The sequence below is a fragment of the Aythya ferina genome (genome assembly GCF_964211825.1).
Source record: "Aythya ferina genome assembly, chromosome: 4".
Taxonomy (NCBI): Eukaryota; Metazoa; Chordata; class Aves; order Anseriformes; family Anatidae; genus Aythya; species Aythya ferina.
In genome coordinates, this window is record NC_140300.1 from 11,669,021 (window position 1) to 11,687,586 (window position 18,566).

Genomic DNA, 18,566 nt, shown 5'->3' on the forward strand with positions numbered 1-18,566 from the left:
TGCATTCCAGAAAATAAATAAATAAATAAATAAATACAATGATAGTGTAGATCAGTTGAACATACTACAGTATCTTAATTTGTAACTATAAATTAGTATGCATTAGTATGCTATACTGAAATAGTTCACCTCTTTTTTTAAGATAGCACACTCAGCCGTCACAACCTAACCTCTTAAAATCTCAGAAGATTTGTTTCATGTTACGGTCACTGCTCTGAAGACTGCAGTGGTGGACTCTGATTATGAAAAGCATGTTTCTCCTTTTCCACTAAAGGAAGTCCATCAGCTCACAGCTGAGAAGAAAGAGATCTGAAGTGCTTCAAACCCTGCCAAATACATGCAAACTGACAGGTGTGGCTGGGTATAGCTGGTAGAAAATATAGTATGCTGTGCAATTACTAACTTGCTGTTTGTCTCGGGAAAAGGGAATAGTGTAATCAGTAAATCTAACTGAGTTTTATTGATCTAGACAGCAATGTTGCCTCTTCAGAAACCTGATGAAAATGCCAACACAAAGCCCATCAATACGTGCTCCGCTGTTTACTGGAAGAGCTGAAAGGGGTCACCAAATATGCTGTACAGAATGCACTTCACCTGTAGGCACATTGGAGATTCTCACAGCTTGCCTCCACTAAAAAAGACTTAAAAAAAAAAAAAAAAAAAAAAAAAAAAAAAAGGAAGAAAGATTCTGTACAAGTCTACCTTCAATACTCTGTGTCAACAGCAAAAGACCCAGCAGTTCATGCACTGCACAGTGAGAATATATGCCTAAGTAACTCAGAAACTAAAGGTTGTGAACCAGAACTATTAACTGGAATGCAATCAGCACTCTGCAAGCCATCCATGATTCAGTCACACATGGTGTGTGACTTGCCTCAATTCCCTCTACCTCTCACTGTGTCTCCTTTTCCATGAAAAATTGTGTTCCAGCACCTGACCTTCACTTTTGCCAGGGGTTGGATACAAATCTTTAGCATGTTTTGATGTCTTTGTTTGAACAACCTGGAGGGAGGGAGGGAAACCCTGTCAATAGATAGCAAAGTATGTAATGTTATGCAAAATAAAAAAAATATGCAGGTGAGGGCATTGCTCAGTAATGGAGTGAATACCCTATTTGTGTACTACAGCTTTCTGTTTTACCAATGAACTCAGCACAAAGTCACTTGCAAACCTTTTGCTTGAAGGGAAACCATAACTAATGGCATCTGCCACAAGAATTGTGCAGCATTCACTGAATTGCAAACCACAGCTTCATACATCTTTAACTCCCACACAATAGATCACCAGTGCCTCTCTGGTTCAACTGGTCTCCAGCGTGCCGCTTAGACTTCAAATCAGGGAGGTTGTTAAGTGACAAGTCAGCCAAGCGACAAAAGAACCAATATCAATATACATAACACAACAAAACCAAGTGAACTTGGGTCATCTTGCTTACAACAGCATAGTTTTCCATCCCTTCAGAAATCAGGATGCTCTCAGTCTAACAAGGCACCAATTCTTTGCCCCATCAGGGGAAGGGGAGGAAGGAAATGCTACAGTTTTGCAAAAAGTCTAGTTCAGATACTTACAAGGGGGAATGGATATCAAGGAAATGAGAAATAAATGATTAAAATGGGACCTGTGACCAACTGGAGAATCGAACCAATGTTTTTTCATACCACGAGCAGTAAGAAATTGGTGACTTTAAGACTCAGAGGATCTATTTCAAGGATCTATACTGCATGCTTCATAGCATTTTCCTTTCTCATGGTGTTTTTAACTCTACAATATATAACCAGATTGTAAACATAAATGGTGCAATTCATACTTCTCGACTTACCTTAAAAAAAACTCAACTCATAAGCAGTCTTGAATTCCAGATAAACAAATGGACATATAAAATAAAAACACATTAAGTAAATCATAACCTCTGACTGAACAAACCATGGAACTAAATTCTGAACGTGTATGTCATTCACTAACCCCAAGAGCCCAGCAGACCTCAGGAGGTCTCCAGCCCAGGTTCCTGCTCAAGCAGACGAAGCTGAGGGCAGAGTGATCTGATTAGAACTGCTCTTTAAAAATAAATTGTAAAATATATTGTAAAATAAGTCATTCGTTCATGTAACTTCTTATGAATAATGCAAAGAACTTAAACCAGCTTGTGTCTGGTTCATCACCATTAGACAATACATGCTGCAGTGTAGAACCACTTATCTATTTACTGATTTGTATTAGTAATATACCTAAAGGTAATAAACTAAACCTTTATTTTGTAGGTTGTATTGTATTACCTGACTACTATAAAGCAGGTAGATGTGCTCCAGGCTTTCTGGGCCAATATTTCTAGACTGCTTATAAATAGCATTCATGAAACACTTAGACCAAAAAAAAAAAAAAAATCTGACAGGATGTATTTTTTAAGAACCATATTTCAATCATTGAATGAATATCCTGTTCATAGAAAAACAGTTGCACTTCTTTAACAGGCAGCTTTAATGAGGCTATTTCCATAAAAATGCTTGATTTTCAGTTTCAGACCACTCCAATGCCCTCCCTCAACTCCCTTGTTAGGCATCTTATTAAAAAGAACTATTATGGAAAACATTCATTATTTTATCAACCTGTTTCTTATTCCAGGACCATTCCCTAATAGTACCCTTGCTCATTTCCATGAAAACTCTCCTACAGAATCTCTTGCTGATAAACAGACACACACAACACACTCATTTCAAAGCACTTGGATTAACCTATGGATTGTGAAACTGCCTAATTTTGCTTACAACCTTCTCCTATTGCTTCTCGTAACAAAAGCTTAAATCCAGCCCTCACTATTGGCAGCACTTTAAACTACTTTGCATGTTTAAATGACACTAAGCAAGGCAGTGAAGAAACAGAGCCCCAAATTCAAGCTCTTCTGGAAGAGCCCCCACTGAACAGACAACCAGGAATGTAAATACACTACGGTACTCCTTTAATTCCTCAAGAAAAAAACAAGACACCTTTTCTCAGGCTGTAAAACTAATATGGTCATTACATATATTCCTGCATTTTACAATTTAACATTGATGCTCTGATTCATAAGCAATACAGGAAGGGCAGAGAAAACTAAGAACTCTGCCAGGCCTGGTCAGGACTATTTTGGATTATTTTCAGGAGTGTGCAATTGCTTTCAGAGCATTGAATTGCCTGCCCATCGTTGCTGAAGATGTTGCTCCAGGAACAGGAAAATTCACAGCAGTTTTAGTCCTTTCATCTCAGCAGAGGTCACCCTGAAAGCTGCACTGAGGAAACAAAACAGAAGAACATGATGTAATAAGCCTAGCTATTTAGAAGGAAAAGCCCCAAAACCTTGAAACAAAGTCTTCTGCAAAAGATTTCTGTGTGCCCTGTGGCACATACAGCCATCAGCAATTTATGGCTTAAAAAAAAAAAAAAAAAAAAAAAAAAGCTAATGGAAGGCTTTAGATAAACTGCATTTTGCTGTAAAACTGTAACTTCATTTGCTTGGAAAATATCTACTCTTCTCATTTATAAATTAAGACATGGAGAGGTTGCTCTCCCGCTCTTCTGGTAATGACTAATTTGTGTGCATTCCATTTTATTCCCCAGTTCCCAAATGCAATTGTGCAAATGCTTAACCTTATGCGCTGAACTGAAGTCAATGGCATCATGCACGCACTTAATGCCAAACATGAACAGCTTAAACTTTTTACCGAGCCAGAACGTAGAAACCAACCTGAAATTCAGATCTCCATTCTTCCAGCTTTTGAATTCCTACTGATGCCAGGCACCGCATGGGTAGGGGACTATAAGAAATACTGTCCTTAACATCCATCTGGGAGACAAAGTGACTGAGCAAAGAACTGAGAAAGGATCCCAGGATCTGCAGCTCCTCTTCATTCCAGACTAAGTCTTTAGTTTCTTAGACCTGCTTGGTAATAGAGTCATTTGTTAAGCTGCTTCAGTACATGTGAATTTATATCTCGTTCCAGACCTTTGTGGAAGCTGCTTGAATTAAGCCCAATGCACGTGCCATAAGAAACAAAGAGTACCAGAAATGTATCAGAGGCTCCTTAGGCCAATTTCTTACTGATTTTTACAGGACACTCTTGAAAAGTTGAAAACCTAACAAAGAAACAAGATACATGGACAAGCAGTTTATCTTTAATAACTGAACACTTTTAAAAATGTGTTCACCTAACTTTAACATGTAAATGTATGAAAATGCATACTGCATATGCACTGTATAAAGCTACTTGACATGCAAATACAACTGAAGCAATGAGCAGCAATCATTCCCAGAAGAGCCCATGGGAAGAGATACCCAGCACCTGGAGATGAGGCTCACTATCCACAGCATCATCTCCCTGGAGCTCCACAAGACTGACATGCCCTTTTCCGTGGTTTTATACTCCAGAATTAGGGAGAGCATATGCCTTTTCCAAACAGTGAAACCTGGCCTGACTTGGTAATGAATAAGGAGCATGAAACAGGACCCTTCCTTTAGCAGCGGCTTCAAGACACAATGCACAGTGACACAATGCAATAAGGTGTTACAGCAGCAGCATTTAAGCAGGTCTGAAATATCGAAATGTAAGTAAATTCACACTTAATATGAGCTTAAGATTCATAAGCTGGGAAAGATTTTGAAAATTAAATTTATAGTCTTTTCCAAATATTGTTTTTCCAATAGAGAGGCCAAATCTTTCAATCTTAGCAGAAGCATAACTTTACCGCATTTCAGTTCAAATACTTGTCCGTAACTAACCAAATACCAGCACCTCTTCTTCCTTTCTTTTACTGAAAAATCTTTTTGTTGTTGTTGTTGAGGAAGCATGTATAAAGAAAACATTTAAATGCCTACTGAGAAAAGTGCAGAGCATTTCACTTTCATACAAAAATGCTTATTCCTTTTTAAAGAATTATCAATCACCTTGATAACTGTTGTCACACCAGGGCAAGGAATAAGCTAATTTTACCATGTTGCAACTCAGGAATGTCTTTCTCTGAGCACAGAACTTTTCTGAACACACTGCAGCTCTACTAATAGCCACCAACCCTCAAGTGGAAGCCCTTGGAGAGGTATTACCCTGAAAGCCATTTATCTTTTACTTCAATTTGCAAGCAAACACCAACACAGAGAGCCATTAGAGAACAAGTGCTCTCTGGATGCAGAAAATCAATGGAGGAAAATTAAAAATCAACAAAGCTCTCACATACAGCCTCCTAAATGAAATGGCCTGTGATCCAGTCAATCCTTGTTAAGAGGAGAGTAAAATAAATTCTTAATCAAAGATGAGCTCTAGTGACACTGCTTATCATATTTATATTACATATTATACATGTCTAGCTATATTCTATGCTGGGAGGAAATAATCTGATTGTAAGAAATGTTCACAGTGCCCAAAATAATTAAGGAACTATTTTCAACACTCAAGTCCTAGCGACAAATGAAATGTTTAGGCTTGTGATGATGTGTAAATGAAATTATAGGCAAATAAACATAACATACATAGTTTTGTACAACTTTTCCCTAAATGCCCCTTTGCTTAGATGTGAAAAAGTAAATCCACCTAATTTACTTTAATGTATATATACATATATGCACCTGTTATGTTCTTCTATGTTGTTCACTGCCATGGAAAAGCCAAAAGTGAAAAAAAGTAATAATGTTTAAGAGCGTTGTCTACCTGCTGTCTCACCTACTGATCACTGCCACCCACAAGCCACTTGAACCACTCATCCTGTGACCAAGTATTGATAGGATGATGTCAACAGACTGCCATCTCACATGTACAAACCACTCTATTACCTTGATCATTTTAATTAACATAGAACCGCAGAGGTATGCTGATGAAATCGGAGGTCATTCATTCAGGCAATTATTAGTCATCCTAATATAAAAATTTCTTCATGATGAATCAGGCACAACTAAGCAGTTTTATCCAACATATATTGAGATATTCTATATTGATTGATTTCATTTTTCTTTATTATTTCTGTATATAGAACAGGTCATTCTTTCTACTTTCCCATACTAATTACCTTCCACAGGAAGATGATGGGGTTTTCTGTAATCCTTAATTTCCATTATAAACATGGTTTCTGTGAGGTAAAAAGGTATTCTGAGGTTTAAAAAATATATATATCAGAAATGAAAAGCCTCACACCTAAGGCATCTCTTCTCATTTGCCTACACCTTGTTCAGCACGTTGTACTAGAAGGATGGGTTAAGAAACTAAGCACAGCAGTTTTGATTCAGGTGAAGCAAAACATAAACAGCTTCAGGTCTCTACATTATCTACCTTTTTACAGGTTGTTGCAATTGCTTCTAAGTGGATTTGGCAAGAGTACTGCATTACTACATGCTAATGATTGGTTTGCAATAGTACTAGTAGACATGTTCAAGCAATGAAGCTGTTAATTACTTCAGAAGACTGGAAAAGTCTGAGCTTTTGATACTAACATAATTATGTATTTTCCATTAATGAATGTGTCATAGCCCCAGCTGAAGCACTTCCACTAAATCAGCCACAGTTAGCTGTTGTGAAATCAGTTTCTGCTTCCACCCTCAGCCAGCTCAGCCTAGGCAGAAGATGGTTTCTCTGCCTAATCCTCTCCTTCCAGAGAATCTGTGGTTCGGGCTCTGCTGTTAAACTTCTTTTCCATGCACCTTTTACTCAGACAGAATAATGGAATTACAGATCTAACCAAAGCAAATAACCCCTCAACATACTTTTATGTATGTTACCTCTTTTGACCAAGCCACTTTCACCAGCAACAAATGAAGTCCCTCATGAAATTACTCAGCCTTGTAGAAACCATATGGACTTTAAAAATTTCACACACCTTTCATGTTTATCTTGTGCAAGGACTGTCTGCTCTCCTTAGTGTTTTCAAGCTGCCAGGCATAAAAAGTCTCTAGTCATTACCGTCTTTTCTTTACCAGTGTGAGGGTGCTGAAAGTGTGGGAATCATTGACGTGTTCTACTGCAAAATACAAACCTGAAGGGTCACAAGTAATAGTTCTTTTAAAAATCATGAAGACAGATGGCGTGGATATCTGAACACATACATGACAAATTTAGGACTATGTACATCTGCAGAATTGACTCCTTGGGGTATTGTTTGGCAGTCAAAGTGTTATTTGAAATTATAAAAATAAAAATTGACAATTTACTTTTTCCAGTTTAGAAACAAGCTCCATGGGTCTCCCTTCTGATTTACTAACTAACTCAGTAAATCTTGGGTGACAAACTCAGTAATTTTTAATAGGTGAAAGAACAGAAGCAAGAATACTGCCTGGTTTTTAACTTTTAATTTTCACTTCTAAAGTTAAAATTTCAAGATGGTTGGGTGAGAGACATAATTGCTCAGGGCATCTTTCTTTATTGTAAAGCTCAAGAATCAAGAAAACTTGTGAGAAACCACAGTGGATTTTCTGTGCTTAAAAAAGGCAAAGGTAAAAAGGCAGTTGCCAAAATTTTGAATATGTTGCTTGCTCTTCCCTAGCAAGGCTAATTTGACTGCAACTTGACTCATCAGATGTTGTTTTAACACCTCTTGAGATGCACAAAGTTGATGTCTGTGCTCCCCTGAAGACAAGAACATATTTTTCAAGGCTCTAGGCTGCCAGCCACACCGCAGTGAAACATATGCTGTCCTGTTTCTTCAGATAACAAATGGCTTCTCTTTTGTTCAGTGATTCAGCCACACAGATAACTTATTTTGTCTCCTGAGATTTTTGAAATGAGTGAATCTCTTCAAAGAGGTATCAACTGCATTGCATTTTCTGGGTAATACACTTATGATGCATGGCTACATTACTCCAACCAAGCTATGGTAACTGAGCTAGCTCTCGTAAGTAGCAGCTGTGGCAATTGGCTGTGACTCTGCTATTCCCAGTGGTAATCCTAAGGGAAAGACCCTATAAATGTTGCATACTCACCATTACATTTGATGAACAAATATTGACAGCATATTGTATTCTGAAATAGCGGTAAGTAACCTCAGTCAGGTAAGAGAACCCCATTTCCAGAGTCCTTTAGATCAAGTAAATGTATGAAAGATTACAAAGGCATCTGGTGCCACAGCTTTAGAAACACAGAGTACTGACATCAGTCACCAGCTCAATCCCACGAGACACCACTGCTCCTCATATTCTCATCTAATTGACATGGAGAGCATTTAGTTTGGATCATGGGTGCCTCATACAGAATTAGTCTTCTACAAAGAGGATCACAAGGGGATTAAGCATACCACGGCAACCATCACACTTTCTGTCTTTGGTATTTGTAAGCCACCTATCACCATGGTACCCCAGCGTGAATGGGATTCATACCCTTGAGCTTTATGAAGGGAAGAAGGAAGCTTACACAGAATTTTGAACCAGACAGAGCCAGGACATTTCTTTATCCAAAGGAAAGAGACAACGTTATCAATGCACCGGATCATTTTGAAGTGATTCTTGACCAAAATTGAATTGGATATGCAATTGTGCACCTGATATGCAACTCCGGTTCTGACGCTCTGCCATTAGTAGCACCAGGGCAAGGCTGCTTAGCAATGCAGGCTGAGTTGAACACTGCTGCTCCTGGGGTGCTGGGAAAGATCCCAGTGGGCAGATCTGCAACAGGCAGGTTGGGAAGAGAAGAGAAATGGAATGGAAAGAAGCCGGAAAAGAAAGCTGGAGGGAGAGATGGTTACAGCCTGCAGCTCCTGGGAACTGACTGTTTTGCCTAGAGCCATAAAGAATAAAAGCAAACCAGGTCACAGTGCTGCCAGACCTCCCCAGGTTATTATTGCAGTTCGCTGTATCTGGAAAATCAATACTCAAAACACACGAAAGCCCAGATTGCAGCACTGTATGCTGTTAAACAACAGCCCTAGATGAAAGGTCATCAATCTGAAGTATGCTTACCATATAATATAGTGCAAGAGAGATGGGCAAGCCTAAATGGGCGGTTTCCTCCTGATTCTTGCAGATCCTTAAGTATAAAAATAAGTTGCAAACTCAAATCCTTCAGGGCAAAAGCACAATAATATCTTACTGCCCAGCCACCACAAATATTTACTGGATTAAAAAGTGGGCTGACAAATTATTGTGCATTCTTATGTCATACTTTCACCTTTCGAAGATCTGATAAAAATAACCACAGCTGTAGGAATACAGCTGGTTTTGAGATTTTGGGTAACAGCCTACAGTCCCCTGCCACAGTATGACAGTTTACAATGACAGTTTACAATCACAATGTTCTCTGTGGGTAATTTTGTGAGCTGAAGCTTATAAACTAACCTCCAAGGAAGGCAGAAAGTGGGGACTCACACTGTGACTTTTAAATAAACTTATTTGCTGTCATGAGCATTTAGAGATTTTGCCTCTCTCTGGGTTTTAACTGGGCAATATTTAACTTACATTTGTTAACATGACTTAAATGTAGTGGCAGGTGACACAGTAATATTAAGGAACAAAGAAGTGTCCAACCTCAGCCACTGACAAGGTGCATTAGCTTCTCCAGATAGAGAGGGCTGATGAGAGAGAAGAGAAAAATAAAAATTAAAAAAAAAAATAAAAATAAAAAGGCATAAAAAATAAAAAAGGAAGAAATAAGAAATTAAAAAAAAAAAAAAAAAGAAAAGAAAAAAGAAGAAAAAAGAATTTAAAAAGAAAAAAAATGAAAGAAAAAAGAAAAGAGAAAAAAAGAGAAAGAAAAAAGAGAAATAAGAGAAACGTGCTATCAAAATATTCAGAGATAAATGACTGATAATTACTTATATCATGGACTACTGAGTACAGGGGGAAAAAAAAAAAGATAAAAAATAAAATAAAATATAGCAGTGTTACATGCAGTCTATGAGTATCAGTCTGATGAATTTGCCTCCTCATGAATCAAAGAATCCCATGGGAAGAAAAACATATAAGCAAAACAGAATACATTAATGCTTTGAGATAAGCTCAGAGTCATTAATATTATGCTAGTCAAAAATGTACCAGATATCAGAGGAAAAAAATGTATAAGATCCTGGCACTTCGCTAGCTATTAAAGATGCCAAGGCACTTTCTGAAAAAATAATTTTTGGTCAGAAAATGCTGAAATGTCAATGTTTTCCAGTGCATGTTTTGATTTTGACAATTTTCCCAGTTCAAATATTAATTTTGAGTATTTATGATTTTTATAAGTAAACGTCAAGATACTTTTAAAACACTACATTTAAGAGAGTCACAATTTAAACAAAAATATCTCAGTTAATCACATCTATTTTTTCTTATTTCAGATACATTGACTCTTTTCCAAGTTTTTTATTTTCATCTGTAAGTCCAGATACATTTTTTTCAGAACTTCTCAAAGGATTGAAAATCATTTCTGACCTTATCATAATCTAGACATGTTTTACATGGTAACTGAGTTATAGTACAGGAATGTTAAAATAAAGTGAATTTTAAAAATTGTGCGGAAAGAGGACCAGTGTTTCCCAATAAAGTACCTAAAATTACAGTTCTGGATGTGAATTTATGTCCTTTGTTTTTGAATATAAATTTTTAAAGATGCAGCTCAAATTGTCTCTAACAGATTTTAAACTTTTTTTGTTATTTTCACAAGTTAACTTTCTTTCTTAGAGAAATTTAGCTCAAAAGTCACAACTTTAATCTTAAAAGAGGTTTTTCTGAACATTTTATCAAATTCACTGTATTAGTCTACTTAATCTTGTGAAATCATAACACACACAAACACAAAAATCAGTCCTTTATTCTACAAATATTATCTATTCTGTTTTGTTTTTTCAAAGATAAGCTTTCATATATTTGACTGCTGATAATATTTACAGTATCAATAGATCATCTACAAACCCACACTCTCCTTTCAACTGGTAGAAATGCATTTGATTTAAACAATCTATTATTTTCTTGAGGGGCAGAAGGGTTGCTTTGTGCTTGAAGCTGAGAGGTTGGCTTAGACTCACAGCATATTATTAAATTTCTTTCATTTATTTCCCAGGCAAGTCATTTACATCTTTCTGTTTCCACGTCTGTAAAATGGAAATCATATAACCTCCTCAGAATTCCCAAAGCTATTAACAGGAGACACAAAATCATCTACAAGCATATAAAATTCTGAGATCTTATGGCAGAGTACAACTCACAAGTGGATTTAATATGGTCTTACAATATACCAAACAATATTAGAATGGAACATTAGTACCTTCAGAACAGCATTTTATCCCAGAAAGGACAGCTTTATAGAGTTTGTCTGCCTAAGTCAAGCGAAAAGTTATGGCTGGCCTTTGCAATAATATACATTGTGGGCGAGTTCCCGAGGAGCCTTTCTGCTTTGCAATCCCAAAGCACGGCAGAAACCCTGTACTCCAGGGCTCTGCCTGGCAGTGGAGGCCCAGATCTTCTGCTCCTGAGCTACAGCATAATAAATAAATAAATAAATAAATAAATTAATTAATTAATTAATAAAAACATTTCTCCAACCTTCTGCTGCAGCACGTAACAGAGCTGTTGTCTTTGTTGGAGCCCACAGAAAGCACAAGTTGCTGCATGGTATTATTTTCATGGAGAGGCTCAAACATTTAGCCAAAAACACCCTCATTTATGTTTGCCTGCACTGCATCACAAACAAACTGTAAAAGCACTTAAACACAGAAAATCCTATTAAGTGATGCAATGTGGAAAAAAATTACTTCTCAGTTATGATTGAATTAAATAAACAGAACGTATACTAGCATATTAAAGATGGCCATCTCCAGTGCATTTAATATCTTAAGTGGACACAAGATGTTTGCTTATTCCCAGTGATGCTGGTCCAATTCCTGTAGTCATAGTTACCCTGAAAGCAGAGCTTTTTACGCAACTAGCAGTCGCCGGTTTTTGGCACCAAGCTTCACAAGATAAACACTCCACAATCCCTCAGTGCTACCTGAGGCACTTCTCCTGCCAGACCTTTCCACAAGATCTCCTTGCATAGGCTTAGAGTCTTCTAGAAAAGAATAAGAGCATTTTAAAGTCAAATCTAAATGTCCTTTCAATGCCCAGAGTGGTAATATTGTTTAGAGGACTGAGAACAGGATTGTAAATCCATAAATTGTAGTTCCAGCAATGATAGCAGAAATTAATCCTGTTCTGTTTGGGGCAAGCAGTTTAATTTCCTCATTTATGTGAGAGCAGAAATGCTACCATCATATTCAAATTATTACCTATGTCCTGAAACAGCTATGCCTGATAAATGCTAAGCAATGCTGAGAAACATAGGAACTTATTTATAACAATTATTTTCAGCATGTTGCAAATCTTAAAATGCTGTTCAGTAATGCAGGAATATGACATAAAAAATACCTTATAAATATGCATTCTTCTCAAAATGGAATCATAAAAATACTCAGCATTTATTTAAGGATCACAGGTGCGCTGCATTTCAGTATTATTTTCTTAAGTTTATACATAAGGAAATGAACCCAGACTTTTTCTATATTTTTGTAAAACCTTGTAATCTGACCTCAAGGTAGACTGTCAAACAATGGCATGGCATAATGTTTTAGCACAAGGCAAATGATATTGTGAGGTGTGAGGCAATGGGAAGTCAGGCTTCAGAGCAGTTCAGGACTGCTCAAGGTCATAGAGACTGAAGTCAGGTCTCCTGGCTAACAGCTCCCTGATCAAATCAGCCTGCTATTGCTGTTGAAAAGGTTCATTTTATGAATTATGGTTAGTGATTTGTCAGCATTTTTTACTATTTTCCCAACAAATGTATGATTTTCAATAGAAATGTAGACTATTAGTTATATTTTTCACAGTAATATCTTTCTTCAATGATTGTAACTGTGAAATAAAAAGGTTTAGTTCAGTCCTGAAAGTACATGAAAGGTACAAAAAGGAGTAATGCTCAGCAATGGAAGAAAGGAAAGCAGGAATACAAGAAAGAGTTAGAAGAGATTAAGTGTTGGATGGACTGAAAGAGGTAACGAAATGTTGTGAAAAATCCTTATGGAAAAAAATGGTGAGGGAAAAATATACAGCACATAACAAGCTTGGAGAAGATTCTACCACAAAAATAAATGAATAGATAGATGGATAAAAATAAAACTAAACTAAACTAAACTAAACTAAACTAAACTAAACTAAACTAAAATAAGATAAAATAAAATAAAATAAAATAATCAGGAATTATGAAGAATCCACTATTCACCTGACAGTAATCTTCTGGTATAAAGGGACTAGAGCAGCCTGGTGCATTACTCACAAATGGAAAAAATCTGTCTCTAGAGTGAGAGTGTGAAAGAGGCGACTGTCAAGAAGGCTTCAGAGCTGGCTTAGTTAAACATATGAGATCGCAGTTTCCATGAGTAAGAATCTTTCCCTGCCTGACAGAAGTGCATAGTGTGAAATGAAAAAAAAATCTTTTTCTATGTTTGCATGAATTTTTGATGACTATATTCAAATAAATGGTACAGGCTGCACGAGAAAGACATGATTAAAATGTATTTGTCACACTGGCCCTGCCTTTTCAATAGAAGTTTGCTGCTGCAGAGTGCTGAGGCTACCAAGAATCAGTACTAATTCCAGAAATAGACACAAGTAAGAAAACAGCTACATTCATCCCTTCTAAGTAAATGCCACAATGCACTGTTTTAAAGATTGGAATATACAAAAATTGCTGGAATATAACTGTGAGATTCCAGTAGTTTAGGAGTCTTTTCTATTTTATAAATATTTGTGCCACAGTAGTGAGATTGCAGCAGCTGACCAGTGGAAGCAGCAGGTTTGTTCCCAGCAAGGATGGGGGGGGGAGCAACCCCAGGGATTCTCACTGGGGTAAGCACACCACCAGCCCTGCAACATGGAGTGAGCATGCTGCAAGCAGTTTAAACCCTGCTCATTTCCACTGTGCTTCCATGCCAACCCCAGGGAAAAAAAATCCTCCTTCATCTCTGCTCCTGAGCGAGCAAGAGAAGTTTCTGTGGTCAGCACGAGTGGGGGGAACTCGAGCAGCTGCAGCGAAGAGAAGCAGAATCTGACACATCAGTAGATTGGAAAATGCTAACAGAGCATGAAGCGTGGAAGCTGGGACTCACGCTGCTGTTCCATCATTGGGGAAATGAGGAGGAAATGCACAGGTCCCCAGGAGATGCAGAAGATTCATCAGCAAGCATGATGAATATGTTTCAAACTCGCTACACCATTATTTCCAGGCTGTCTGGGGAATCTGCCCACTGTACATTGTCCTTGCAGATCTGCTGAACAGTGTTACTCATCTTTCTTCAAATAGCATTTAGAAGTTTTCATGTTATGTCCTAAAGATTGTCTTGGTGCTTAGTTACTGCCATGGTTAGACTGAGTTGAAATGAAAGAGTTCCCAATTTGATCCCTTCTGCAACAGAGGAACCCCAAGGCACGTTGTGGTGCTCAAACAATTGCACAGAAGTTATCTCAACACGTCTCAGAGTAAATGCAATGGATAAAAATAGAATTCATCACAGAAAGGCCTTGTTGCACACTGGTTTTAGCAGAAATCTGTTCTATGGGCACAACTGCATCCATTTCATTCTAGCACACAGGGCAGCCAGTTACTTATTAGGTACTGTAGGATGCCTGCTACTACCCCTTAACCACTCCCTCTTCACAATTACCTTCTCTCTTTTTTCTCCTCTATCCTTTCACAAAGTTTGATCACTGCTGATATAATAGCCTATTCTATTCTGGTTCATTTATCCATAGCACATTTCATATGGATACCTTCTCTTTTGGACTCAATATATTACCATTTACCTCTTCATTATATTTAAACCTGTGAGCTCCATATTGCATGAGAAAATCTACCAGGATTATGTTCTCATAGGAACACACAGCATTCAAAAACTGTGTGATCCTCATAGCTATTGACCAAAAGACTGCAGTTTTAGCTCTAGCTAGGATGCAAAAAGTTGCTGCCTGTGTGCCAGAGGAAAGCTGAGGTCTCCCTCATGGACAACTTTGGTTGGTGAGTTGATTTTGGTTTCCTCTTCGGTTCTCTTCTGAAGCAAAAGAGGAATTAAGAAGTCCTTTCAAGCCAATGAGTTCATGGACAGACCAAAGAAACACATCACCTGCCCAGTGTATCTATCAACACATCTTAGATTTTACTCTGGCATACAAGAGGGACAAAGAACTACTGGAGAGAGTCCAGAGGAGGGCTATGAAGATGATCAAAAGAGGATTGGAGCACCTATTGTACAAGGACAAGCTGAGTGGCCTGGAAAAGAGAAGACTAAGGGGAAACTTCATCAATGTGTGTAAGTATCTGACAGGAAAGTGTCAAGAGGATAGAGTCGGTCTCTTTTCAGTTGTGCCCAGCAACAGGACGAGAGGCAACAGGCACAAACTGAAGAACAGGAGGATCCTCAGAGGTCCCTTCCAACCTCAGCCATTCTGTGATTCTGTGATATGACGCAGATTTAGATTTGGGACTAAATACAAGAATCAACATTTTAAGATAAAGAGCTTTGAAATGGTCTAAATTCTGCAAAATTCACTTTTTAAAAAAACATACCAAATCAAAAATCCCAGATCTTAAAATCTCTCTGGTGTGGACCATTAAGCTTTTCAGTTTAGACACCCCTTCAGTAGCACCCAGTGCCACAGTTGCAGAAGGTAGTTTCGGATATACTTTCTACATACATAGATTTCTACATACATACGTTTCATAGCATACATACTATATGCTCTTGACTGACTACTTCTATATCTCCAGGCAATGACCTGCTCATCATAACAGGAAATCAAACCTTGCTGAAAACATGACGCTTTGATTCCTTCTCTTCCCAGAATTACTGGAAGGGAAATAGATGTCTTTCACATGCAGAATCACATGTATAATGGTCTCTTAACACTTGCTCATAGGTCTTTTCCATTTTCACACAAATCTTTTTCTTTGTTGTTGTTGTTGTTGTTGTTGTTGTTGTACTCCCACAAACTGGTCTTTTTTATTTTTGGATTTTGGGCTTCACTACAGTAAACACAATTTAACATTAGGGCTTTTTGTAGTTGTTGGTCTGCATTTCTGATTAATGAGTTTTAGTCAGGAAATTCATAAAAACAGAACAAAAGAATCTATAATAAGCATGTGGTAAAGACAAGAGTATTTTTCCTTAGAATAATTGTATGCCTAAGCACAAAAGAATGCAAAAGTTACACATTAGGACATAAAATCACAGCTGCAGGTCATTTTCAAAAACTTCAATTGAGATCTCCACATTAAACATCAAATAAATTATAGGATACAATAATAATACAGAATGTCTGTTCAAGTGTTCACCCATTTAGCCCACATACCCTCTACCTTAATGAGTAATTGTTCTACATGCTATGGCAAACCTACAGACTACTCATGACTAGACTTGTACTGTTTGCCAGGTTTGTTTTGTTCCATTTTGTTTTTTTTATGAGGTGCAGCCTTTGACCATGGTCTACTTCATGCGCTTGACTATAAAACATTTGGAGGTCAAAGACAGCAAAAGTGAAATAAAGAAGTATAAAGGCAGCTTCAGACAGCATGGTTCAGTGTTCTAGTAGAAAAGGATGCAGACAACAATTCATCTTCATCAACAAGAGACAGGATTCCTTTCAAGCTCCACATGTAGAAGACCAGGATGAAGAAACGCACAGAAAGTGTCTGAAAATCTTGTTATAGAAACCAAACCAAACCTTTCTCCATCACACTATATAGAAAAAAAAAAAAAAAAAAAGTATTCAAAATCTATTTAAAATACATGACCTATTTAAATACTGTAATACTGCTGTTATATTTGACTTATTGGAGGTGTTCTGAAGAGTTAGAATGCAAAAATCTTACTAGAGTTATGCATTTCTGATGCAGTCCTGTTTACATATGAAGTCTGAAAAATCCCTGGTTTCTCAAACATAGCTGGAATTGGTCAGACAGAAGAAGTTGGAGTTCCTAGCCTTCATTCAGCCAGTACTTAGCTCAATACTTTTCTAATAGCCGTATTCCTAGTAATTTTTGCATGTATGTTCTTAATTTTCAGCTGCTTCTCTCTCAGCTTTTCAAACCTTTATTACATTTTTTCCACATCTATGTATGTCAAATAGCATCCATCAAATCTTCTCCCCAAATGACTATGTCTCAGTGGTGTTACATGAACCTCTGTTGTGGATGGTGACCCCTAATAAACCACTCAGGGAAAGCTCTGACAGTTTTAACCTATTTAGTTCCATATAACAGCTTTCCAGGCAGGCCATCAACTGATGCAACTACTCATCAGTTGTGTCTGAATAAATCTGGAATTTCTGCATAGGACTGATTCTCACAGCAATCCACTTAGTAGCAAGCTATGGGTGGAATCAATTTTTAATTACTGGGCATACTTCTGGGAGGATCTGGAATACTGGAATATCTGAGGATGAACTGAACAGTGCTGGACAGAGGTTTGAAGCAAAGTGATGCAGTCAGGCTACATCTATTTTCATGGTGCATTACTAGAATAAAACTGAATGTTGACACTATTTATAAGGAAAGAATGCATCATGATGATGCATCACAAGATACAGATCATATTCTGCAATTTCAGAGTGAAACCTTCCTGAAGAAACTACTCGGGTTATTGAAAGAAATATTTCTTATTTGACAACAACTACTAATAAAAGTGTAAGATAATTCTGCTTGGTATGTTTCAAGACATTCTGGTATGGTCTCTAAGGAAATTGAAACTCAAGCAGAATTATTCCTTACAAGTAAGTGTAGCCATGCTGCATTTTGACAACTTCCACTACCAATTGTTTTGCTCTGAAAGACGAATGTCAAAATGGTGTAGGACTGCATTTACCTGTTAGTGATTACAAACATTGCTCAACCCAGTTGCATCTTGGGAAATGCTTTTATAGCTGTGGCAAATACCATTTTGCTATCATGTGTAAATTATACTATTTTTTAAGGTATCGGGAGTTAAAATATTGTAGAGGATAGCCTATATCCTTACTACTATTTTACATGTTGTGCAAAGTTTGTCAGGCAAGAATACATGTCTGTCATCTTGCCTTTTAGCTTGGAAAAGCATGCAGCTGTTGGTTATTGTGACAGCTGGAGAACGTAAGTGTTCAGCCCATTTAACTATTAAGTCAGTATAGACACAATCGACATTTATTTTCTATTAACATGAAAATCCTGAATACAAACTGCTTAGCTGCTTCTTTTCCAGAAGTGTGTAAATAGAGGATGGATGCGTCACACTCCTGTGCATCAATGAAAATTAAAATATGTGCCCAATGTGGGAAAAGATCAGCATTTTCATTCAACTCCTGTCCAGCAATATTATAAAAACAGATTTAAAATGAATATATAACTTCTATACCTCAAAACATGTATGACCTATAAACATATTATATGTTCTGTTGTTAATTTATCTCAGTGAATGTGACTTCTGCTAGTTTTTGTCTTCTATAGAAAAAAAAATTAATACTCCGTTTACCTCACTCCAGAATGACACTATGGAAAACATAATTCTGTGTTCCATGAACTGTGTGCATCATTTCATAAGCATAATTATCATGCTTGTTTGTTTAAAAAATAAAAATAAAAAATCAGAGG

General features: G+C 37.2%; 1 protein-coding gene and 1 long non-coding RNA gene across 13 annotated transcripts in view; both read right to left on the minus strand.

Moving 5' to 3' along the window:
- SORCS2 (sortilin related VPS10 domain containing receptor 2) overlaps window positions 1–18,566 on the minus strand; it is a gene marked incomplete at its 5' end in the record, with an annotated part of 570,927 nt that overhangs the window by 212,674 nt on the left and 339,687 nt on the right. The window lies entirely within an intron of this gene.
- Window positions 2,937–6,220, minus strand: LOC311435720. The gene is made up of 3 exons (XR_014692336.1): window positions 6,028–6,220; window positions 3,719–3,910; window positions 2,937–3,258 (listed from the first exon to the last, which is right to left on the minus strand). It is a non-coding gene; the product is annotated as an uncharacterized lncRNA (long non-coding RNA).